The sequence below is a fragment of the Canis lupus genome, chromosome 22 (genome assembly GCF_048164855.1).
Source record: "Canis lupus baileyi chromosome 22, mCanLup2.hap1, whole genome shotgun sequence".
Classification (NCBI taxonomy): Eukaryota; Metazoa; Chordata; class Mammalia; order Carnivora; family Canidae; genus Canis; species Canis lupus.
This window is the reverse complement of record NC_132859.1, coordinates 30,890,174-30,916,555: the sequence shown is the minus strand read 5'-3', so window position 1 is coordinate 30,916,555 and position 26,382 is coordinate 30,890,174. Positions and strand designations below refer to the sequence as shown.

At 34.3% G+C, this 26,382-nt stretch overlaps 1 protein-coding gene and 2 long non-coding RNA genes across 4 annotated transcripts in view; 2 read left to right on the top strand and 1 right to left on the bottom strand.

Annotated features, from left to right (window-relative positions):
* ZNF385D (zinc finger protein 385D) overlaps positions 1 to 26,382 on the top strand; it is an 897,042-nt gene that overhangs the window by 533,641 nt on the left and 337,019 nt on the right. The window lies entirely within an intron of this gene.
* The window catches only part of LOC140614110 (uncharacterized), a 55,926-nt gene that overhangs the window by 27,621 nt on the left and 1,923 nt on the right, over positions 1 to 26,382 (top strand). The window contains exon 2 of the long non-coding RNA XR_012015005.1: positions 21,582 to 21,947. This is a non-coding gene — a long non-coding RNA (uncharacterized lncRNA). The remainder of the gene's footprint in view (positions 1 to 21,581; positions 21,948 to 26,382) is intronic.
* LOC140614111 (uncharacterized) lies at positions 20,758 to 26,101 on the bottom strand. Its single transcript, XR_012015006.1, has 3 exons — positions 25,921 to 26,101; positions 25,337 to 25,401; positions 20,758 to 21,069 (listed from the first exon to the last, which is right to left on the bottom strand). It is a non-coding gene; the product is annotated as an uncharacterized lncRNA (long non-coding RNA).

Here is a 26,382-nt window from a genome sequence, read left to right as displayed (position 1 = left end):
TGAACATGTGAATTTTAAGGGAATATTTTTTTTTAGGAAATATGGCTCTGGGTATTAGAAATTATAACAAACTCTGGTATGCATAGATTTGTTTCATCGTAAAACACATAGTGTTCATTTATGGTTTATATTTCTGATTAGTGTATCGACGTGATATTCCTGTTGGCTTAGTTACAAGTGCAGGATAGGAAAGAGAATAAAGGTAATCAGAAGAAGCTGCATAAACTGTAAGTCAAGTTTTTCTTAATATCCAGGACAGCTGACTCATAATGGCATTTATCCAGGTAAATAAGCTGAAGATTAATTGCCCTCAATATGTCGAGCCTCTTACCAATACTCTGAATAGAGAGAGAAACATCGGCTACAAATTCAGTGTGTTTCTTCCTGCACTGTATATTTAACTAATGAAAGGCAAACTTCAAAAGAATCAGAAATTGCATTTGAATGAAGAGCCAAATATCATGCACATTTCAAGACTTCTTTTACAGAGTTGTAGCTCCTGGGAGAATTATTCTTTCTGTAATTTGTCATCCTTCAGCATTCCAAGAGTATTTGTAATTCTTCAAAATAGAGGCACTCTAGTATATTAATATAAGGAGGCTGTTGGTATGATTACTGCTCTCTTTCCTATATAAAATCTGGTTGAAATATAAACTACTTAGCATGTGAATTTAGTTCAACAAATGATTTTACTGATCTAGTATAGCAGGTTTCACCTTGAGACACAAGTAAACTTAAACCAGGCTAAGGGGTGCTGTTTGCTTATGAGTGCTAGCTGATCTCTTAAAAATATTTGGAGTTGTTCAGGAGTCCTTGTAAAGTCAGGACTCTGAAGCCTATGATAAAAGGCTAAGAATGATCCAGTTATACACACTCGTATACATATTTGTGCACGTATGGATGTATACATAGTTTGTACAACAGCTGACTTAAAGATGAGTTAATATAAAATAAACAATATTCAGGGAGGTTATGGAATTACTTTCAAATCTCTTCATGAAGGACTGTCAATCACTGAATCAAGTGTGTCTTAAAAGTATCAATGGTGGTGATAGAAGCTAACAAGATTTGAATATTGACAGTGTGTCAATGTTAAAGGATGTCACATGTACTACATAATTGTGTCCTCACAATAACCATATGAGGTGGGGGATCCCTGGGTAGCTCAGTGGTTTAGCACCTGCTATTGGCCCAGGACATGATCCTGGAGTCTCAGGATTGAGTCCCGCATCAGGCTCCTTGCATGGAGCCTGCTTCTCCCTCTGCCTGTGTCTCTGCCTTTCTCTCTCTCTCTCTCTCTTTCGAATAAATAAATAAAATCTTTAAAAAAATAACTATATGAGGGGAGTATTATTAGAATCCTCACTTCGAGATATGGAAGCAGAGGCACAGAGAGTTGAATTGATCAAAGTTGTTCAGTGGAGCAGGCATCTGGACCAAGTTCTGCACTCATGCACTTGGACCTTGAAGCCAGTACTCATGGCTATTTTATTCAGGTCTTCCCAGGAGTGGGATCCAACTGAGACCACCTACACCCCTGTCTGCTGGGGAATTTTCTGTCAATTTCCTCACTCTAAAAATCCTCTCACTTCTCTGTTTATAGCAATTGCAGAGAATTCTCTAGCTTTCTTAATGAAGTTGTTTAATAATCAACAGAGGTTTCATTACCATGTGAATCTATTTGTAAAATTCTGGAACTTAAGGAGTGTATCCCCACCCTCGTTACAGTTCATGTTCTGCAAAGTAGCTCTTGTGTACAACCCCAACCTTGCTTCTTTCTTTGTCTGTCTGAACGGTGACAGAAGTTACCTGATCACATATACTTTCTGAAGAAAGGGAATAACTCCCAAGTGAACTGCTAACTGAATCTCCCCTAAACTCTCATTACTATTTAGACATCAATAACATATGGCTGTCTGTGTGCCCCATATTTCTTCTGACCGGTGCCATGTAGGCAAATTCTCATGCTGATGTTAAGCTACTGGCACTGAACAGGCTGCTCTGCTGAAAACATCTTTGGATAACTCGCAGTCAAGTTGAAGTATTACAGTAGCCATTGTGGTTTCCCACCCATTAGGCATTCTCCTCTCCCATCTTCCTATTGATAGAGTGAGCATTATATAACAGAGATGACAAAAGCCAGGTATCGATTTTCCCAGCTTCATTTGCTCCTGGAAATGATCCTGTGACCTACTTGAAATCAAATAAACATAAGGAAATTCTGCTACAGAGTTTATGGGGAAAATTAGGCCGCATGATTTGAGAGAGAGAGAGAGAGAGAGAGATGAGCAAGATGATCTTTACCTTTCCCCACTCTCCTTCTGTCTTGCTCTTAAATGTTGCACTGTGAAAATGTGGTGTTTGAATTGCTGCAGCCATTTTGTGACCATGAGGCAAGATAATGGTAAGGAATTGAGGAATGCAGAGTAAAAATAAAGAGCCTAGGTATTTCAGGTTTATAAGCCACTGAAACAAACCTGGAACAACCTAACTGTACCCTTTTTGTTATTTGCAAACAACATAAAATATTTCATCAATTTTAGTTTCAAATTTTGTTTCTTAAAACCAAAAACAGTTTGGCTAATGTGCTGAGACAAACTGCAAACATTGGAAGTAATTTGAGAAGAATACAAAATAGTATGCACTCAAGCAGCAAAATAGTTTTGGCAATAAATGCTATAGGTGACAAAGGAAATGCTGCATGAGTTTGATGCACTTCATGGACCCTAACTTCCTTCTGACATTCCAGTTAGGAATGCTTGTCATTTTAGAACATTATTTAGAAGGAAAATTGCCTGCTTTTTCTAGTTTGCATTAGTGTGTGCATTTATTAGATATTGACAGTGAAAAAATATAAATACTAGAAGAAAGTTTTTTCTTTATAAATGACCCGTGGGGTACTGATGCTTATGAACCTTGAAAAATCTCAAATAGACAATTGGATCAGTATTTAAATGACATGGGATCTCTATACTATCTTAAAGTCTGATATATTAATTTCCTAAAAAGGATTTATAGAGAGCATTTTGAATGGAAATAATTTTTTTTAAAGATTTTATTTATTCATGAGAGACAGAGAGAGAGAGAGAGGCAGAGACACAGGCAGAGGGAGAAGCAGGCTCTATGCAGGGAGCCGGACGTGGAACTCGATTCCAGGACCCCAGGATCATGCCATGGGCTGAAGGCAGACGCTTAACCGCTGAGCCACCCAGGCATCCTTGAATGGAAGTAATTCTGTTTGAAATGGCTCATTATCATATTATAGTTAAGATCAGCATTATGGTGCAAAAGAGCAAACCAATATCTCTTCCACCATTTCCTTAGAGTATAAAAACAGTCATTGAGTCTTCTCTGCCTGAAATTTTAGAACAATTTCTGGTTTTTGCCTTAAATTCTCTAATTTGTTTGTTAAGATATTAAACTTTTCCATTTTCATCCATAGCTAATATTTTTCACATACTGGAGTTCATACACTGATGAAAACACCGAGGGCAATCATTTGTCTCATTTCAGTTTCTTTTTTTTTTTTTTAAGATTTTATTTATTTATTCACGAGAGACACAGAGAGAGAGAAAGAGAGAGAGAGAGAGAGAGGCAGAGACACAGGCAGAGGGAGAAGCAGGCTCCATGCAGGGAGCCCGATGTGGGACTCGAACCCGGGTCTCCAGGATCACACCCTGGGTCGAAGGCAGGCGCTAAACCACTGAGCCACCCAGGGATCCCTCATTTCAGTTTCTATTAGGTTTGCCACCAATCTGTATCAAGTTCTTAAAGGAACAATTAGGCTATACATCTAACTACACAACTATACATATTAGTTATACAGATGCAATATAAGACTGTATATAGTTATGTGTGTGAGAGAGAGAGAGAGAGATCAGGATACATAAGAATATAGGATCCAGGGAATCCCTGGGTGGCTTAGCGGTTTAGCGCCTGCCTTCGGCCCAGGACGTGATCCTGGAGACCTGGGATCAAGTCCCACATCGGGCTCCCTGCATGGAGCCTGCTTGTGTCTCTGCCTCTCTCTCTCTCTCTCTTTCATGAATAAATAAATAAAATCTTAAAAAAAAAAGAATATAGGATCCAGTGAAGCATGGATACAAACATATATGCATATGAAGGTATAGGTATGTGTGTATACATGTGTATGTACACATACGTGCATGTGTGTGTCCTTAGGCTTAAAGGAGAAAATGTTATTTATCGATTTTGTATACCAACAATTTTCATAGATATGCATATTCTTACATTAATGTACTCATGTATGTGGACAAGGGCATCATTTGGATGGATGGACTTTTTCACTTGCTTTTTTTTTTACTTACCCCAACAGCTGTTTTTATAAAAGCACCATTGCTATTTGGTCCTTTTAATAAAAATTCTCAAAGGCTAGATAGATACTTTGTTCTGAATACAGTGTTAATTTCAAGGACTTGAGGGGCAAGTCTTCCCTGTTTTGCTCAGAAGTCTTAAGGCCTCGGGTGGTGCACTGTTCTGTGATATAATGAATTTTGAAAGAACTCGTGTTTTAATTAGTCACCTTTTGTCACTGCCTTTCAGTTTTAGGTTTGCACAGATGGCCATGCTGTGTTCGGGGAACTGACAGAAATGCACCATTTTGCATTACTAAAATGCATGATCTATACCCAAAATGCTTTTCTTCACAATTGCATTTTCTTTTCATGCATCATTAAATAGTGTAATAATTTAATGATTTCTCAATAAAGTGACAACTCCACCTCAGGTTTGATATACAGCTCTGTGCAATCCATTAACATAAATTGACTTTCAGTAAACCTAAGCAGTAGAGACCTCTTGGGAGCTATGAAGGCAGATTTTTTTTTTTTTTTAATGTTTAGAACCTTATCTGATGTTGTGGCACAATCAGCTTGGATCATATGTAGATATTATGTGCTCCATTTGCATTTACTGGTGTGTTCTTTAGAAAACATACCCTCTGTGGTTAAGGAGTTTTCTGCTCTGATATTGCTATTGAATTTTGTTTCACCGGTTGAGTTTTCTGGCTCACTTCTGGGATATTGCTATTGACTGTGTGCAAAATTATCTCCTTGGGCCAGAAAATTCATCTGAACATAGCAACGCTTGACTTCATCCCCAGAGAGAGCCTGTAATGTCTGATGAAAAGAGAAGTGAATTAAAACAAAATGTGTTTATATACTACATACACATAGTGTGCATTTGGGGGCATAGCAGAGGGCACCTAGGTGCAGGACATGTAATGAATGCAAGTCCAGTAAGTCAATGTTACGGACAAAAACAGGAATTGCCAACACTCAAAACGTTATTAGAGTGAAGATTGGGGTACAACAATTTAAACCTAAAGTTGCCCAAATTGGTATGTTACTCATTTTTATAACAACATATTTGGTCTGAATAAGCAACCACATAAACTATGGCGTAGAAATTTCTACCTATTCTCTATTTATGAAGTCTTTCAAGGTGTTTATGCAACATCATTAATGCCAAACAATGTTTATAATGCACGTATACAGTATGAATATGACAATAAAGACACCTGTTTATCCCCTCTGCAGCTTGAAAAGTAGAAAAATTACAATATCTTTGAAGTCTCTTGTGTCACTTTTTTTTATTACAAACTCCTCTTCTTGCTATCCTCCCAGGTAGCTACTATCCTGAATTTTGAGTGATCCATTTATTTTCTTTTGTTACAGCTTTATAACATATGCACATATCTCTAAACAATATTTTATGCAACTTTGCCTGCTTTATGCTTTTTGATCTTTATATAAGTGTAAGACTCCACATATATTCTTTTGTCACTTGCTTTTTTTCACTAAAGTGCTGTTTTCAAGATTTATCCATGTTGATGTGTGTCACCTTAGTTTCTTCTCTTTCCTGTCCTCCAATCTCTAGGTATACCACATTTCACTAAGCCATTTTACTGAAGCTTCTTTCCAGAGTTGCTCTCTTAATAATGCCATGGTCAACTTTCTTGTTCAGGTCATCTGTTGTACCTTTGCACAAGTTTCTGTAGGTTATATACCTAGGAGTAGAATCACTGGGTTATAGGATACATGCGTTTTTAATATTTCTCAGTGAAATGACAAATTGGTTTTGCAAAATTATTTTTGCAAAATGGACAAATATGCATGCCCACCAGTCAAGTATGAATGTTCCTCTTGATTCACCGTTTATGTCTAGTCAATTTCTTCATTTTTCACAACCTGCTAAGTGTGCAGTGACATTGCCTTGTGATTTTAATTTATGTTTTCTTTATTAACAATGAAGTTAGACATCTTCTCATAAACATGGTGATAATTTGTTTCTTTTTTCTTTTATGAGGTGCTCATTCAAATCTGCTAAATTTCCCGTTGGGCTATCATCATCCTTATTTCTGATTATTATTATTATTATTTTTTACCCATTCCCCAAGTCACATCTCCTCTGGTAACCAGCCCTCCAATCTCTGTGATTTAAGATCTTATTTTTAATTTTAAAGTGAATAGATTTTACATTTTATTTCTAAATATAATGTTTGATATATACATATATGTATATATAGTATATATAAATAAACTATATAAAATAGTATATAAATTAAAATTTATATAATTTAATATATAACACATAATTATTTATCATTTATTATAATATTATTTGTTATTTATATAAATATTTATATAATATATAAATTAAATATTATATAACTATATATATAACTATATATATGTATAAATTCTAAGCGACCTGTATTGGTAAAAAATGCTCTCTTCAACTTTTAGTAGATGAAGGGAATTTTTGTTTGTTTCTATCATCAAGGTTTTTTTAATTGCAAAATTCTTAATAATTTGCCAATATGTTATAATCATATATAATTTTTACTTGAATTGACTTTGCACTATTGAGACAAAACCAACTTGTTTGTGATAGTTTTCATATTTTATTTATTTATTTATTTATTATAAATTTATTTTTTATTGTTTTCAATCTGCCAACATATAGAATAACACCCAGTGCTCATCCCATCAAGTGCCCCCGTCAGTGACCATCAACCCCCACCCACTCCCACCTCCACCCACCTCCTCTTCCACCACCCCTAGTTCGTTTCCCAGAGTTAGGAGTCTCTCATGTTCTATCTCCCTTTCTGATATTTCCCACACATTTTTTCTCCTTTTCCCTATATTCCCTTTCACTATTTTTTATATTCCCCAAATGAATGAGACCATATAATGTTTGTCCTTCTCCGATTGACTTACTTCACTCAGCATAATACCCTCCAGTTCCATTCACGTCGAAGCAAATGGTGGATATTTGTCATTTCTAATGGCTGAGTAATATTCCATTGTATACATAGACCACAGCTTCTTTATCCATTCATCTTTCGATGGACACTGAGGCTCCTTCCACAGTTTGGCTATTGTGGCCATTGCTGCTAGAAACATCGGGTGCAGGTGTCCCGGTGTTTCATTGCATCTGTATCTTTGGGGTAAATCCCCAACAGTGCAATTGCTGGGTCGTAGGGCAGGTCTATTTTTAACTCTTTGAGGAACCTCCACACAGTTTTCCAGAGTGGCTGCACCAGTTCAAATTCCCACCAACAGTACAGGAGGGTTCCCCTTTCTCCACATCCTCTCCAAAATTTGTGAAGTACCCTACCAAATTTGGCTTATTCATCCCTTGTTTAAGATTTTTTCAACTAAGCTTACAAGTAAAATTGTCACGTAACTGCCTTCTACTATCCCTGTCTCATAAAATCACTTAGAAAGTTTTTTTCTGTAAAATTTTATTTAAGAATAGAATTTTATGTAAGATTGGAATTCTCTTTTCATTGAAATTTGGCAAAACGTCTTTAAGAAACCATCTGTACCTCTTGAAATATTTTAAAATATTGATTCAAATTACTTCATTATTGTGAGTTTATTGAGGTTTTTAATTTTCTCCTGAGTTGTTCCTAATGCTGCTCATTTGCACTGTGTTTTAAAATAATGTATATGCCACAATTTGGAAAGAAAGTGTTATATCGATGGGATAAAGCATATTAAATGTGTTTATACATCCTATTTTCCTACTGGTTTTGATATTACTAACTTAATACTTGTAAAAATTAAATTTATATAACATAGCCAAATATTATTGTAATTTCTTCTTTTAATTGCTTGAAAATTTGCTTCCATATATTAAAGTAATGATATTTTATATAATTTGTTCCTTGCTGGGAAATTAAGTCTTTATTATTATGTAGAAAATTTTACTCTATTAATTTTTTCTTAAAGCATAATATTTCTTATATTAATATAACTGCAAATATTTTTTCAAATGTTTTATTTCTATTTATTATTGAAATACAATTGACATACAATGTTATATTAGTTTTAGGTTTATGACATATATTTGACCATTTTATACATTACTCAGAGCTCAACACCATAAAGGTAGTCACTGACATCTGTCACCACATGTTATTATAATAATATTAACTATATTCCCTATGCTGTCCTTTTCATCATCATGACTCATTCTGTGTAACTGGAACTTTGTACAGCTTAATCCTCTTCCCCTATTTCACCCATCCCTTCACCTACCTTTCTTTTGGCACCACTATTTTGTTCTCTGTGTATGAAAATCTGTTTTTTCATTCTGTTCATTTATTTTTTTTTTTAGATTTCATATAAGTGAAATCATATGGTATTTATCCTCCTTTGTCTGACTTGTTTCACTTAGCATTATACCCACTAGTTCTATCCATTTGTCCCAAATGGCATATATATATATATATATATATATATATATATATATTTATTTATTTTTTTTGCACACACATACACCACATCTTCTTTGTCTATTCATCTATTGATGAACACTTGGGTTGCCTCCATATTATGGCTATTGTAAATAACTCTGCAATAAACAGAGGAGTGTATATATCTTTCTGAATTAGTATTTTCATTTACCTTGGGTAAATACCCAGTAGTGGTATTACTGAATCATATGGTATTTCTATTTTTATTTTATTTTTTTAGGAACTTCCATACTTTTTTTTCACAGGGTGGCACCAATTTACATTCTCACCAATAGTACATGAGTGTTCTCTTATCTCCACATTCTAGCCAACTCTTGTAATTTGTCTTTTTGACACTAACCATCCTGACTAGTGTGAGGTGGTATCAGTATGGTTTTGATTTGCATCACCGTAATGATTAGTGATACTGCTAATATCATCTTTTCATGTGTCTGTTGACCATGTGTATTTCTTCCTTGGAAAAATGTCTCTTCAGGTCCTCTGCCTATTTTTTAATCAGACTGTGCTTATTTGTTTGTTTCTCATTTTGAGTTGTATTAAGTTCTTTAAATATTTTGGATGCTAATCCCTTGTCAGATATACCATTTACAAATATCTTCCCCCATTCAGTAGGTTGCCTTTTCATTTTGTTGATAGTTTCCTTTGCTTTGCAAAAGCATTTTATTTTGGTGTAGTCCCTTGCCCAAGAAGACATATCCATAAATATGTTACTAAGGCCAAAGTCCAAAAATACTGCTTATATTTTCTTTTAGAGGTTTGCTGGTTTTAGGTCTCGTATTTGTCATTAATCTATTTTGCATTTATTTTTGTGTATGGTATAAGAAAGGTGTATGGTTTCATTCTTTTGTGGGTAGTTTGTCCATTTTTCCAAACATCATTTATTAAAGAGACTGTCTTTTCCCCATTGCCATGGATTATTTGACCAAAGAAGTGTGAATTTACTTCTGGTTCTCTCTTTTCTATTCCATTGATATATGTGTCTTTTTTTGTGCCAGCACTATACTATTTTGATTACTATATCTTTATAGTATATATTGAAATCTAGGATCATGATGCTGTGGCTTCATTCTTTCTCAAGATTGCTTTGGTTATTTGGGATTTTTTTTTTTTTTTTGGTTCCTTACAAATTTTAGGATTATTTCCTCAAGTTCTGTGAGAAATGCTTTTGGTATTTTGATAGGGATTGCATTAAATCTGTAGATTGCTTTGGGATGTCTGGATATTTTCACAAAATTAATTCTTACAATAGAGCATGGTATATCTTCCCATTTATTTTTGTGGTCTTCAATTTCTTTTATTAATGTCTTTTTTTTTTTTTAGAATATGTGTCTTTTACCTCCTTGCTTAAATTATTTACTCTTAGACATTTTATTCTTTTGAGTGCAATTATAAATTGGATTTCTTTCTTCTTTTTTTTTAATTTTTATTTATTTATGATAGTCACACAGAGAGAGAGAGAAGCAGAGACATAGGCAGAGGGAGAAGCAGGCTCCATGCACCGGGAGCCCGACGTGGGATTCGATCCTGGGTCTCCAAAGGCAGGTGCTAAACCGCTGCGCCACCCAGGGATCCCGGATTTCTTTCTTAATATCTCTTTCTGCTCATTACTAGTGTACAGAAACACAACAGATCTCTGTATATTAATTTTGTATCCTGCAACTTTACTGAATTCACTTATCAGTTCTAATAGTTTTGTGATAGAGCTTTTAGAATTTTCTTTATATAGTATCATGTTATCTGCAAATAGTGATAGTTTTTCTACTTCCTTATCAATTTGGTTGCCTTTTATTTCCTTTTTCTTGTCTTCTTAATGCAGCTAAGACTGTTAGTCCTATGGTGATTAAAAGTATTAAGAATGGGCATTCTTTCTTTAGAGGAAAATAATTAAGCTTTTCACAATTGAGTATGATAGCTGATTCTTTTAATAATGTATTGTTGAATTTACTTTACTAATATTTTATTGAGGATTTTTCCATCTGTGCTAATCAGGGATATAAGTCTATGGTTTCCTTTTTTTGTTTTTGTAGTGGCCTCATAGGATGAATTCAGAAGTTTCCTTTTCCTTTTTACTTTTTGAAATAGCTTAAAAATAATAAGTATTAATTCTGTTTGAAATGTTTGGTACAGTTTACTTCTGAAGTCATCTGCACCTGGGCTTTTGCTTACTGAGAATTGTTTTAAATTACTGATTTGATTTCTTTACTAGGAGTCGGTCTATTCAAATTTTCTATTTCTTCCTGATTCAGTTTTGGAAGATTGTATGTTCCTAGGAATTTATCATTTCTTCTAAGTTGTCCAATTTTTGGCATATAATTCTTCATAGTATCCCTCTTGTATTTCTTTGTATTCTTGTGGCATTGATTCTTTCTCTTCCTTCATTTCTGATTGTATTTATTTGAATCTTTCTCCTTTTTTTTTCTTGAGGAGTCTTATCAAGAGATTTATCAATCCTGTAGAATGTTTCATGTACATTAGATCTTTTGGATGGAATGGTATATATATGTGTGTATATCCATTAAATCCATCTTGTTTGATGTATCATTCAAAACCATTGTTTTCTTGTTGATTTTATGTCTGAATGATGCACGCATTGATTTAAGTGCTGTATTAAAGGCCCCTACTTTATTGTATTACTGTTAACTTCTCTCTTTATGTCTATTAATGTTTGGTTTTATTTATTTTTTTTTAAGATTTATTTCTTTATTCATGAGAGACACAGACTGAGAGAGAGAGGCAGAGAGAGGCAAAGAGACACAGGCAGAGGGAGAAGCAGGCTCCTCGCAGGGAGCCTGATGCGGAACTCAATCTCAGATCCCGGGATCATGAATGGAGCCAAAGGCAGGCGCCCAACCTCTGAGCCACCCAGGCGTCTGTGGTTTTAAACATTTAGGTGTTCCTGTGTTGAATGCATAGATATTTATAATTGTCATATCCTCTTCTTGGAGTGATCTCTTTACTGTTTCCATCTGCATGATGTGTGTTTTTCTCTCCCTTCACTTTCAGTCTCTAAGTGTGAAGTGAGTGTCTTATAGTCAGCATATAGGGTCTTGCTGTTTTTTGTATGTTTGTTTGTTTATCCATTTTGTCACCCTTTGTCTTGTGATCGGAGCATTTAGTCGATTTACAATTAAAGTAATAATCAATAGGTATGTACTTATTGCCATTTTGTTGTTTTCTGGTTGTTTTTGTAGTTCTTCTCTGATCCTTTTCTTTTCCTCTTACTATCTTCCCTGTGGCTTCATGGTTTGGTTTAGGATTATACTTGGAGTCCTTTATCTTTATTTTTTGTGTATCTATTAGCAGGTTTTGATTTTTGATTACCAAAGATTCATATATAACATTGTATACTATACAATAGTCTATATTAAGTTGATGGTTGCTTGAGTTCAAGCACATTCTAAAAGCACTAAATGTTTACTCCCCCTTCCACATTTTATAAACATGATGTCCTATTTTACATCTTTTTATTTTGTGTATCTTTTCACTAAGTTTTGTAGGTATAACTGATTTTACTAATTTTCTGTTTTAACTTCCAAACTGGCTTTTTAAGTGATTAATCTACTACCTTTGCTATATGTTTACTTTTACCTGTAAATTTTTATTCTTTTATAATTTTCTTATTACTACGAGTTCTGGCATTTTCTTCCCACTTAAAAAATCCCTTCTAACATGTCTCAAAAGGCAGATTTAATGGTGAACTCCTTTAACTTTTCTTCGTCTGGGAAATTCACTACCTCTCCCTCAATTCTGAATGATAATCTTGCCAGGTATAGTACACTTTGTTTTAGACTTTTTTTTTTTAATTTCCTTTCAGCACTTTGAATATATCATGCCACTCCATTCTAGCCTATAAAGTTCCTGCTGAAAAATCAGTATATTGGATTCCCCTTGTCTGTAACTATTTTCTCTTGTTGCTTTTAAGATCCTCTTTTTATTATTAATTTTTGCATGTTAATTATTATGTGTCTTGATGTCGACCTCCTTGTATTTATCTTATCTGGGGCTCTTTGTGATTCTTGGTCCTAAATATTGGGATTAGGAAACTTTTTAGCTAGTTCTTCTTCAAAGAAGTTTTTTGTCTCTTCTCTCTCTCTTTTCCTTCTGGAGTATATATTGTGAATGTCATTACACTTGATGATATTGCAGAGGTCCTTTAACCTATCCTCATTTTTATTATTCTTTTTTTTCTTTTTGATATCAACATGGTTGCTTTCCATTGCCCTGTTTACTTGATCGCTGATCTATTCTCTGTATCCTATAGTCTGCTGTTGATTCCCTCTAATGTATTTTTTATTTCAGTTATTGGATTCTTCAGCTCTCACTCAGTATTTTATATATATATATATATATATATATTTATTTATTTATTTATTTATTTATTTATTTATTTATTTTCCTGTCTCTGTGTTTAAGTTCTCACTGAGTTCATCTACTCTTTTCTCAAGTCTGGTGACTATCTTTGTGACCATTACATCTTTCAGTGCTTTATTAGGCATATTGTCCATTTCATTTAGCTTTTTTTTTAAAAAAAAAGATGTTATTTATTTATTCATGAGAACACAGAGACAGAGAGAGGCAGAAACACAGGCAGAGGGAAAAGCAGGCTCCATGTAGGGAGCCTGACGTCGGACTCGATCCCGGATCTCCAGGATTACACCCTGGCTAAAGGCGACACTAAACCGCAGAGCCACCTGGGCTGCCCTCATTTAGCTTTTTTAAATGTGATTTTGTCTTGTTCTTTCATTTGGGACATATTCATCTGTCTCCTCACTTTTGTCAAAGTCTCTGTACTTGTTTCTGTGTATTAGGCAGCTCAACTATATCTCCTGGTCTTGAAAGTAGTAACCATGTGTAGCAGAGGTTCTGTGGTGCAATATAGCATAATCACCCCTGTTTATCAGAATCAAGGGATCTAGGGGTATCCTCCAGGGGGGTTGCATGCAACCTCCTATTGTGACTGAGCCACAATTTCTGTGGGCATGGAGGTATATGGGGCTGGCTTTCAGCCCAGCTTCCTGAAATGACCCATTTTGTCTCCTGTAGACACATTGGGCAAGGTTTGTGCCACATGCTATTGAGAGGTCTTGCTGCAGCTGCCATGGATTTGCCGGAGGGTGGGCTGGCACTCAGCCTTGCTGTCTGCAATTACCCTCTGCCACAGCTGCCCAATGACAGAACTTGTTCCCTGTACAACCAGCTAAAAGGCTTAGATACAGGAAATGTGGGCATGCTAGTATGTGTGGTTATTTGCTCCTATACCCAGGGCAGGAGTCACTTTGATGTGGGACTGGTCCTGGCTAGAGCTGCCTGCCAGGTGTAGTGGGACACAGCTGCTTTGGAAGGATGCCTCCTGAGGCAGGCAGGTTGGGTTGGGTAAGGCTGTAGAGAAACATAGGTGTGGGCACACGGTGCCAGCAAGGTAGATAAAGAGTGTTAGATCTGGTTGTGTCAAGCCCCTGGCTATCCAGGATAGGGGGCACCAAGAAAAATGGAACTAACCAGCACTTTTGTTTTCAGATAAATATCCTACAGATCCCTGCCTTCTGGTACATGTTCTAAGATTAGTCAATAAAACCCCTTTACATATTCCTTAGGCATTTTGCAAAATGCTGTATCTGTGGGGGTCTCAATCCAAGTTATTTGGTTTGCTGGCTCTTTAAGGGCAGGGACTTTTCTATCACCCTCTGGCTGTCACGAAGTCAAGTCCTCCTCATTTTTTGAAGCTCCTGGAGTTAAGCCCTGCTGATTTTCAAAGTCTGATGTTATGGGGTCTCACCTTCCCAGTGCAAATCCTCAATGACAAAGGGTACCTACTGTGGGGTTTGATACTCTTGATTCACTATTCTTGTGATATCCCTGCTTGTGATTAGTCTCACCAGGGGTTTGGTTCTCTCTGCTCCTTCTACTTTTTTAATGTGGCCTTCTCCCCATGACTAGCTATGGAAGATCTGTTCTGCCAGTTTTCAAGTCATTTTCATAATTAGTTGCTATAGGGATGTCTGGGTGGCTCTGGTTGAGCGTCTGCCTTTGGCTCTCGGCATGATCCCTCAGTCCCGGATCAAGTCCAGCATCGGGCTTCCTGCATGGAGCCTGTTTCTCTCTCTGCCTGTCTCTCTCTCTCTCTCTCTCTCTGTGTGTGTCTTGTAAACAAATAAAAAAAAAAAAAAAAGAATTAGTTGCTATAGATGTAGTTGTTGCCTCAGTGTGGCTGTGGGACAAGGTGAGCTCAGGATCCTGCTACTCTGCCATCTTCCTCCTCTCTGCCCAGATTCTCTTTATGTTTAGTGTTTGGCTTAACCCATTGCTTAACTTTCAAATTTTTGTGTTAATTTGTCTTATGTATGAGTCTCTTTTAAAGAGCATAACCAGGGCATCTGGGTAGCTCAGTCAGTTGTCTGCATAGGCCCTGGTCCCAGGGTCCTGGGATCAAGTCCCATGTCAGGCTCCCTGCTCAGCAGGGATCTGCTTCTTCCTCTCCTTCTGCCCTTCCCCCTGCTCATACTCTCTCTCTTGTCCACTCTCTCAAATAAATAATTAAAAAAAATAAAGACTATATACATTTTTAGTTCCAATTTTTTTCTGACAATCTTCGTCCTTTAATTGTAGTTTACATTGATTGTAATTATTAATATATTTGAATTCATTTCTAACATCTTATTGTATGCTTTTAATTTATTCTTTTTTATATTTCTGTTTTTCCTTCTCTTTTTGTCTTTTTTCTTGTTCTTTTTTCTCTATTTATGTTTTTAGTAGCTACTCCATTCCAGAAAAATATAAGCCCTTTAGAACTACTTAATGTCAACCACTTCTCAACAGCATATATGCAGTTCTCTATCATAACTTTAGTTCTATTTTGGTCTATTTTTACCATGAAAAATAAAACAGATAATATGATAATATTGGTTTAAATTCATCCCTGTGTTCTCAGTTTTTTTGTTCATTACTCCATCTTTAATTTTACTCCTTGTTTCTGGTATTTTCTTCAACCTGAAATTACCTTTACTATTAATACACACACAAAAAAAATTTTAATATATACAGAAAAGAAGAGAATTTTATCACCCAGCTCCCACAGTTATCAACATATGGCCTGATAGAGGTCATTTATCTTATTCGATATTACCCTTCTTCCATTTCCTTACTCCTAATTCTCTATTATTTCAAGCAAATTCTAGCTACATTTTGATCTAGACAAATTGCAAAATATATCTCTAAGAGATAATGACTCTTCTTAGGTAATCACACCTAAATATGAAAAAATAATTCCTTGCTACCATCTCATGTCAGGTAATATTTAGATTTTACCCAATTGTCCCATTAATATATTTTTTACAATCGATCATTTGATATAGATCTCTTAAGTATCTTTTAAAGGATCTTTTAATCTATAAGAGTTTCCCCTCTCTATTTATTTTTATTTAAAAAAAGATTATTATTATTTTTAAAGATTTTATTTCTTCATTCATGAGACCCACAGAGAGAGGCAGAGATACAGGCAGAGGGAAAAACAGGTTCCCTGCAGAGAGCCCAATGTGGGACTCAATCCCAGGACCCCAAGATCAAGCCCTGAGCCAAAGGCAGATGCTCAACCCCTACCTAAGACACCCATGCGCCCCCCAGATTATTTTTTATAAAAATTTTTATATTCTAAATTTGATTGACTATTTACCTTGGGTGGCATTTAAATTGTTTCTCTGTTTTTTGTGTTTCCTATAAACTAGTTGTTATACCCTCAGACTTGAAAAGGTACAAGATTGATTTTTTTTCCCAAGAATATCTTAGAGGTGGTTCTGTGTACTTTCTATTGCATTCTCTTAAAGGTACAAAATATGTTATTGTCTTTTTTTTTCTGTTGTATTAAAATTCAGCTGTGGATCAAGTTTTGTTTATCCTCATTCATTAATTATATAATTTACCATTAATTAGCCTTTTACTAAATAATTTAGCAACAATTGATGACCATTGCCTGGGTACATAATTTTATTAGAATTTGCAAAATGGTGATTTTTTGGTTCTATTTTCTGCATTAATTAGCTGGAATTATTTTATGAGTAAGTACCATTCTTCATCAATTAAAGGCAGAATAAATACTTTCCTTGTTTTTCAAGTTTCAGAATAATTAATTGGTGCCATTTATTAGCAACCTCCAATTATGTTTGTATTCTATTTTATTTTGTGTTGTTTTTATTTTGTGTTGTTTTTATTGAGTTTTCATAGTTTAATGTATTATTGTTGTGAAAAGTATACCCTCTTGAGAAGTAGGAGACCATTCCTCTGATTCTTGACCAATTTGAAATTATCATGATAGTCTTTGATAAGGTTTTTTTTGCTTTCAAATATGAAAATATAATCTGGTCTCATCTTGAATATTTCCTCTTCCAATCCTGAGATTCAGCAATTTTCCTAAGAAGTCCTGGTTCTTCTAAGAGGAAATATTATTTAAAGACCACAATCTCAGCAATTAGAGTGTTCATTGCTGCTGTGTTTGTAATTGCTTCCAGGATTTTTCAGCATATGAGCTAAGAAATAGCATTTGTGTTAAAAAGAATACAATACATTTGCTGGTATTTTCAATTCAAATTTAAGATTTCAGGTTATTTTTATAACTTTTTTGCTTTTTTGCAATTATGTCCCTTTTCTATATCCTTTCTCCTACATGGAAAATGTGGTCACTAAAGATCTTGACATAATTACTTATTTCATACTAATATATATAATAATATGATTACCATTTAAATAATTTTTAAAATTTATTTTATTATTTGAATATACTCAGTAAGAATGTTTCTTTGTTTAAATCCACTCAAAATAATTCTTACCTGTGTAGTTAAGTCCCCAACTTGATATATAACCTGTATTATGATTCATTTTGTTTAATAGTTATATAAAATATTTATATGGATCCAAAACCAAACTGTTAAATAAGATATATTCAGAGACTCCAAATATAATCTCTATTCTATTCACCTTGTTTTATACCTTCCCAATAGGTAACTAATTTCTTTAGTTTTGGTTTACATCTTCATTTTTAAATATAGATATATACATTTGTGTTTGTGTATCTGTGTGAGTATGTGTGTATCTATATATACACATATATATAAACCTTTTTTTTCCTTTTAATAATGTGTCTGGTAAATGCTTTTTCCACATCAATTTATATAATCATGTGATTTCTATCTATAGATTGATTGATTATTTATTAAATAATCTGCCTTGCATTCCTGGAATAAATGCCACTTGATCATGGGTTTGTTTGTTTTTGTTTTTCATACATTGTTAAATTTGATTTGCTAATATTTTGATTACTTCTCTGTCAATGTTCACAGGGAATACAAGTCTGTAATTTTTTTTCTTGTATTATTGCTGTCCACTTTTGGTATCGGAATAATGCTGGTCTCATAAATGCATTAAATTATGTACTTCTCTCATATTTTCTGTAAGAGATTGTGTAAAATGGCTATGATTTCTTTCTGAGATGTTTTGGAGATCCACTGAAATAATCTGTGCCTAGGTATTTGTTTGTTTACTTTTTTTTCCCTATGAATTTAATTTCCTTTCTAGTTATAGCTCTATTCAAGTCATGTATTGGTTTTCTGTTTATTCCCTCTGTGTTTTCTATTCTTCTCTCCTTCACTGCCTACTTGTTCATTTTTTAGTATTTGATTTTAATTTATTTTTAGTGTTTTTGGATATACATCTCTGCAACATGATTTTAGTGGTTCCTCTAGGGTTTTCATATATTCCTAAGTTATCACAATTTATGATCTTGTTTCAATATTTTATGACTCCAAGGAGAATGTAAAAACCTTAACACTTTTTATGTCCCTCATCCTCCCTCACCTTTATAATATAATTATCTTAAATATCACCTGTATGTTCATTGAAAATCATATCAGACAGTTTTAAAATTTTTGCTTTTAATTATCAAGCATAATTTTACAAACACAGGAGAATAAGAATGCCATATCATGCCATATTCTGTTTACCTAGATATATACCATCTCTGTTGTTTTTTATTTATTTCTGAAATGTTTTTCAATTTCTATTTTTTTCTTTGCTGAGACATTCATTTTCCCTTCCTCCCCACCCTACCCCCAAGAATATTTGTAATTACTTGCTGGGGCATTTTATGATAGCTGTTTTTAAGTCTTCATCAGATAATTCCAACATATATGTCTTCTTTGCATTTGATATCTTTTGATTACCTTTTCTCATTCTAGTTGAGGTTTTCCTAATTCTAGATATGATGAGCAGCATGTTTGCATTATATCTGAGATATCTTATGAGACTCTGGTTCCTATTTAATTCTTCTGTTATAATATGCAGTTAACCCCTTGCAGTTTAGAATGCATGCATGTCCTGGCTGTCCTTCATGGGCTGTGGTTCAAACCTCAATTTAGGGGATGCCTGGGTGGCTCAGCAGTTGAGTATCTGCCTTCAGCTCAGGACCTGATCCCAGAGTTCCAGGATTGAGTCCTGCATCAGGCTCTTGCATGGAGCCCTGCCTCTGCCTGTGTTTCTGCCTCTCTCTGTGTCTCTCATGAATAAATAAATAAAATCTTTTTAAAAATATATAGTTTAGTTTTGAAAGCCTTTGCACTACTATTTATTCTTGTCTATCCCACTTGGGTGTTATCCTGAGGCCATTTGAAACTAGGGCAGTGTTCCATACCATAGTTCAGTTCTCAAGGCTTTTGTGATGTTGATTATGGTTAGTTTTATGGGCTGCTCCAAGGGGTGCCCTGGGACCACACACTGATTTAAAGCATTGCTTTATCTAGCTCAGTTTTTTCCTTAGTCCTTCCCTGCCACATTAGGTAGAAGAATGAGGTGATTTGCACCCTTGCTGTCATCACTTAGGTCAGGAGAGGGATAGTCAAAAATGTTTCACCCAACAGTCTCAATGACCACAGCACCTAAAAAAGGGAAGGGCAGGTATGGAGGTACCATTAGTGAAGAAAAGAGCTAGTCAACAGAGTTCTTGTCATACTCTCTGCAACTGCCGTGTCCAGAGGAGATGCCATCTCCGCTTGCATTCACTTATGATAGAGTGGGGATGGTCAATGGGCAACTTACCACAGTCTTCAAGAAGGCACCACAAAGTAGCAGGTGTGGAGTCTTGGGTTCTGATGTTTGCCTAGAGAAGGCAGGCATATTCAGAAGGGATTTATGTCCCAGGTCCTTTTGTGAAGAGAGTGTGTTTTTGTGTGGTGACTTTTTAACAAAGTTTGCTTGTAGTATTTAATTCAGTCCTATAAGCATCTTCAAATTAACTTTCTCTATGTATTTTAAAAATTCCAATACTTGTTTGTTTATGCTGTGTCACTTTTATTTTACATGCAAGTATAGTAATTAGATGAGCATTTTTCTTTTGAAATTTAAGAACTAACTTTTTAATAAAGTCTCTATGAGTTCTTGGTTTTATCTTTATTGTTTAAACTATCTGAAAAATATTTATCCTCACAGTTTTCATGTTTTCTGTCATTTTATTATGCTATACAATTTATTTTTAAAAGATTAGTACTGGGACATCTGGGTGGCTCATTGGTTTGGCATCTGCCTTCGGCTCAGGGCATGATCCTATGCTTACTGGATGGAGTCCCTCATTGGCCTCCCTAATCCATGGGAGCCTGCTTCTCCTTCTGTCTATGTTTCGGCCTCTCTCTGTCTCTTATGAGTAAATAAATAAAATGTTTTTTTTTAATTAAAAAAATAAAAGATTAGTACTAGTGATTACATATGATATATGACATTATGTAGTTAACACATATTAATCCAGTCACATTAAAATAAATGTATAAAATTACTATCTTATCTTTCACCATTGGCACATTCAAGTTTTCATAAATTATATAATTTTTGCATGTATTCTAAAACATTTTATATATTATATATGATAATATATTCATAAATTATATATTTTTTCACATGTTCTTAATGTGTTTATTTTCCTTACTCATTTGCTTGTTTTTTAATTCTAAAACTCTTAGGTTTCTACAACTATTTTCCCTTATAAGAATTATCTATAGCATGAATTGTTTATTTTGGAAAGAAACATGGTAGGTTGTAGCAAAGCCTATTTCAGAAAATGCATATTAAAATTGATGACTGATGACATCTCTCATCTTCTTTGTGGAATCCAACATCTGATAAGACTTTTGCATCTGAAGCAGATGGACAATCTTATGTTTTCTTATAATTCAAGGGAAGACAGGACTATATGCTTGGCATGCAATCGCCATCACAATTGACTTTCTAGGCAATGAAAATATCAGGATGAGCTATGGAATAGACAATTTAGAAAGAACAGATTTAAAAATCAATTTAAAGAGTTTATATATTATATGTAAGAAATTACTTTCTATTTCTTATCAGCACAATGCAGCTCCTGTCTGTGGACACCATACGAAGTTTCTGACAGCATTTAGAGATATTTCGAGCCAAAGTGAACTGCTTTCTGGTTTTCTTAGCTCAGTACCTTAGCAAAGTCAAGATGACCCTATTAATATCTTTAATCCCCATGGAAAAATATTTCAAAACTTTCTTCCTATTCATTGTTTTCTACCCATAATTTCATCATGTCATGTATTAATAAGACATATGCCAATGTCCATAGATACAATTATATCAATGACAAAAGATTCAGGAAATCAGGGGATCATTTTAGCATTTTTACTATTTGAGGCAATTGTCATGCAGAAGAAAAAAATTGTTATCACCAAGCTACCTTTTCTTTTTAAGAGTGATAATATTACTAATATATTCAGAAGAGTTCTTCATTTTTTTTCCCAAGAGTTTCGTTATATTTTCAGAAGTTTCTGAGTGTATTAATATCAACTTTAAGTGAAAGGAGGCTGGGATGGAAACAGTGACCCATGATGCCAGTTCTCAAGACTATTCTGACTTCTTGGCTCCCTATCTTTATGGCAAGGCACCATCTTCATGCTATTTGATTTGAAAACGAAAGGGCTAATTTATCTCCAGATGTCAACACCACAGTCCAGGCAACAAGAGGAATTGTGAAGGCTAGTGATAAAAGGGACAAACTGACAAACTAACTAGGTCTTTCCTATTGTAAGGATTTAACCAAATGCCCCAAACAGAAACTTCTGCTTCAATTTGATTGTGACTGTGTCACATGGATAGCCCTAACTTCAAGGTAAGCTAAGAAATATTGACACCTCAACTTAATCTATTTGTAAAGAGAACTAGAAAACTAGAGAGTGGAAAGTTATCTAAAATATGTGCCACTATCTTCAGTATGATAAATTTGAATTTCTTTTATATTAGGACCTCAGGAGATTTGTAACTATGTTTTTCTTATTACAAAATTTATATTTATGTGTGTATATTTATACATATAAGAAAAAGTAGGAAACACATGTATATATTAACACATATGCAGTGACAACTACAAAGAAAACTGTTACCAGTATTCATTATGCATAGAAACTTTTGATTTACAAATTATTGTTTTGCCAGTACTCCTTAATACTGCTTTTGGCTTCCTATCTCTTGAACATTTTATTACAGTATCAGGGAAAAATGATAAAAATAGAATCTATACTAAGCTATTCTGTTTTCAAACACATTCGGCCATACCTGATGTTAGACCTAATACAAAATTAAGATTTGAATTATTGGCACAAGGCAAACATCCAGGAAATAATTTTCTTCTGTAAGTTCAGTGTAGGTCCTAAAAATAATGCAGATTTTGAATTTAGGGGAAGAGTGTAGGTAACTGCAAGCCTATAATGTTTCTGACTTTTTCTACCTCAAGGAGCACATTTTTCCCCATATACTATCAAGGAAATGGATTAATTTGGGGGCCCCTGTACTGATGTTTCATTTGGTCTGTGTTCTTACTTTATTTTAACAAAATTACTATGGGAAATTTATCTGGGCTTTATTTTTAAAGGTTACATATAAGGATTTAGTATATTATCTCAGTCTCAGAGCCTCTTAGAGACATTCTTCAAGCCTTCCTTAGTAGTGGGACCATTTCAAAAACCAGTGTGTTTAGAGATGTCATTAAAAATAGAGATTGGTCCTCTGTAAAGCTTCAGAAGTAGTAAAAACAGGGCTCTTATTTTGTTAAAAATATAAAAAAAAAAGAAACTCAAAGATCCTAACAAATATTTTTCCATGATTCCATTCCACTAATACTAAACTTAATTATTTAAATATATACATTAAGTATATGTTTTGTCATGGTAAGGATTAATTCCTAATTACAAATAAGAATTAGAATATATTCTCTATTGTACTTCTTAACTCAATACTATTTTTAGACAATGAAAATGAAATTGTATCTACAGGAAACTCCAAAGCCCTATTATTTGTGTAACCTGTGTTCTTGATTTTCTCTTCACTTTTTATTTTGAGAGTCAAGATAAATCATCATTAAGATGTGTAAAAACTGTTGCAGTTTTTTAAAAAAGATTTATTTACTTATTTGAGAGAGAAAGAGGGAGGGATAGTGTGTCTGTGAGTCAGGTGAGGGGCAGAGGAAAAGAATCTTCAGGCAGACTCTCCATCGAGTGTGGAGGCCCATTCAGGGCTTAACTTCATGTTTGATCTCATGAATCAAAATCAACAGTCAGACACTTTACCAACTGAGCCACCCAGGCAACCCTGTTACAGTTTTTTACAAGATAAATGAGTAGGACAAATTAGAGTTAATGTTTACTGTTATGATACAATTATCATAAACCAATATATTCTAAATTGCACAAGACACAGTGACCACTGAATCCTTATATAAAATATGCTATCAAAATTAATTTCTGCTTTTTCACTTTTTAAAGTGTAGCTTTTAGAAAAGTTGCAAATTACATGTGTAATTGGCATTATATTTTTTTTGAATAGTGCTATTTGCAATCCTTCAATTCCTCCCCTTTCTTTCTTGTAGTTTTCCACAGTAGTGTGGACTACGAAATGGGCTAGATTCACATCAGAAAAATAGGAGAGAGGTTGGCATTGATTTCAGAAAAAACACACATAGGTGATGCAGTTTCCATCTGGAGGCACATCGATGGCTTCCTAATTTGGCTCTCATTGTAAAAATTGCTGCTGATGTTTACTGAACATACAGATTCTAAGGTTTCTCTCCTTGAGATTCTTATTTCAGGTCAAGGGGAAGGTTCCAGGGTTGTTATTTTTAACAAGAACGCCAAGTAACTTTTCTGACCAGGAAAGTTGGGAAACCATGAGTAGAGGGAAATATAAACACAAAGTTTATTGAGTTGAATTGAAAGCTATGTGTCATTACTAGGTAACATATGTTTCCTTGTGCTGACAACAACATCTATAAAAAATTAATCATTGTGTGGCTTGGATGAAGAAATTCTAGAATGACATTGTGCTCTATTCCCCTATAAAAATAGCACTAGCTTTATGTATACTTTTATTATGACCTCACTTAGCCACAATACAAACTCTATCTAGTCCATGTAGTTTCCTTTGGTCCTGATTAACTAGAATAAAATAGTATTTTATTTAATAAAGGAAATAGATTTTTAAAAATAAAACAAGTGGTACAGAGCACTTGAAAAATAGAATTCTTGGAGGAGATTGCTGGTGATCCTGATAACATTTTAGAAAAGGAGTGAGCAAGTCTTGATAAAATGGTGTTGGAATCCATACCAACATGATTGTTACTACACCTGTGTCATAACATTTTCATTACAGAGAATGCAAAAGGGGTTTAGATTGGTATAACAAACAAAAAGAAGAAAGATAACAGAAGGGAAGGGAGGGAGAGAGTGAGGAAAGAGGGAAGGAAAGAAGAAAGGAAGGGAGGGAGGAAGGGAGGGAGGCAGGCCCCACTGGAGTAATAGGCATATGAGTATGCTTGCTGTTTGGCTACGTATATATTAATTGTGCCAGCAAATGAGAAATAAGGGTATATGCAACACTGTTTATTAAAGTACTACTTATTATAGATACGGTATTTTTATAGTTTCCAAATCATATTCAAAGTGACCTCTTCCAGATTCCCATTATTTTATCAGTGGAGGTAAATAGAAATGATGTACAGCATGCATTTCAGCCAAATGCTAATTACTCAGGGAGAAATGTTTCATTTTCTGTGTGATCCCATGCTCCAAGGAGTAGCCCATGTTTTCACCATGTCTGCATTGTGGCCATTTCACTGGTCATTAGCATCTCTACTTGATAGGTGGGAGAATATTATAGTGTTGTCAGGAATACTATACTCCTGGCAACTCTAAGGTAAGTTGTGATGGAGAAGGAATCCTAATGTCAGAGGTGGGGTGTTTAAAGATTGCTGAGCTCATTCATACTATAAATGACAAAATTGGTCTCCAGGGGAGCTGCAAGTCAATGTCATATAGTCAGGGACAAATCTCTGAATCTTAGAATGGTCTTCTGTTACTTCACTTAACTTTCTTGTCTATAAGACTCTAAGCTGCATATAGCCCAGAGCTGGAGTTTTAGCACCATCTTCTCTAATGACAGAAAATGTTTGTTTCCAAAATTCTGGGCTTATTTGTCATTTTACAGTATGATTTCTGTGTTATCACATACCTGCCAAAATACTTAAAGATGAACACTGCTATATATGGTTGTAAAAGTAAGCTCAAATACCATGCCTAAGAGTAAGACAAACAAAACAAAACAAAAAACATAAAACATTAGTGACTATAAAATGCAATTTGGAAGTCCCTGGATTGAGCCTCTAGTCAGCATTATCCCATAGAAATTTGTGTGATGATGAAATGTTCCTTATTTGTGCTTCCCAGGAGCCATATGTGGCTATCAAGCACTTAAAATATGATTCTTTTAACTGCGGATTTTGTAAATTTTTTACTTTAAATTAATTTAGATAACTACATGTGACTAGTGGCTATCATAGTTGATGGCATGGCTCTATTTTAGAGTCTTCTGGAAAGTTTTGTTGTGGTTTAAATTTTAATTTCTCCAAGAAGAAATAATGATAATTATAAAATGCTTATCCTTAAGACTGCTTTTGCAAGCAACATTTTTTCTAATCATAAAACACTATGAAAATAGAAAAGAAAATAGGGTAAGATAGTGCAAACAATATAAATATAATAGTAAAAAAAATTAAAAAAAATAAATACAATAGTGTTGAACCAAGATATACCCACCTTCATCTTTTATGATCTTGGACAAATTATTTAATTGCTCTGATATTCAGCTTCCTCATCTGTAGAAATGAGTAAATAATATAAATAAAATTAAAAACAATTTAAGTAAATTATGAAGAATCTGAAGACAAGTGAAGTTCAAATAAATTGTTTAGGGATGAACAGCTTTAAGTGGACAGTGGAACTCAAACTCTTGTCATCTGATTGTCCCCATAGTGTTTTCACACACTGGGGGGCTCCACTTTGTGCAAGGCCTGACAAATGGAAAAGAAATACCACTGCCTCTATTTTTGAATCATCTTTTATTCATAGTCATTCTGCATTCCCTGGGGAAATTTAAGCACTTCCTTGGTGATATTGATGATAGATTTACTTAATTTTTCATCTGATTTCTTAAAAACTTTACTCTTCACTAGTAACTGCCATCAACACATGTGTTCATTTTAATTAGAGCTCACAAAT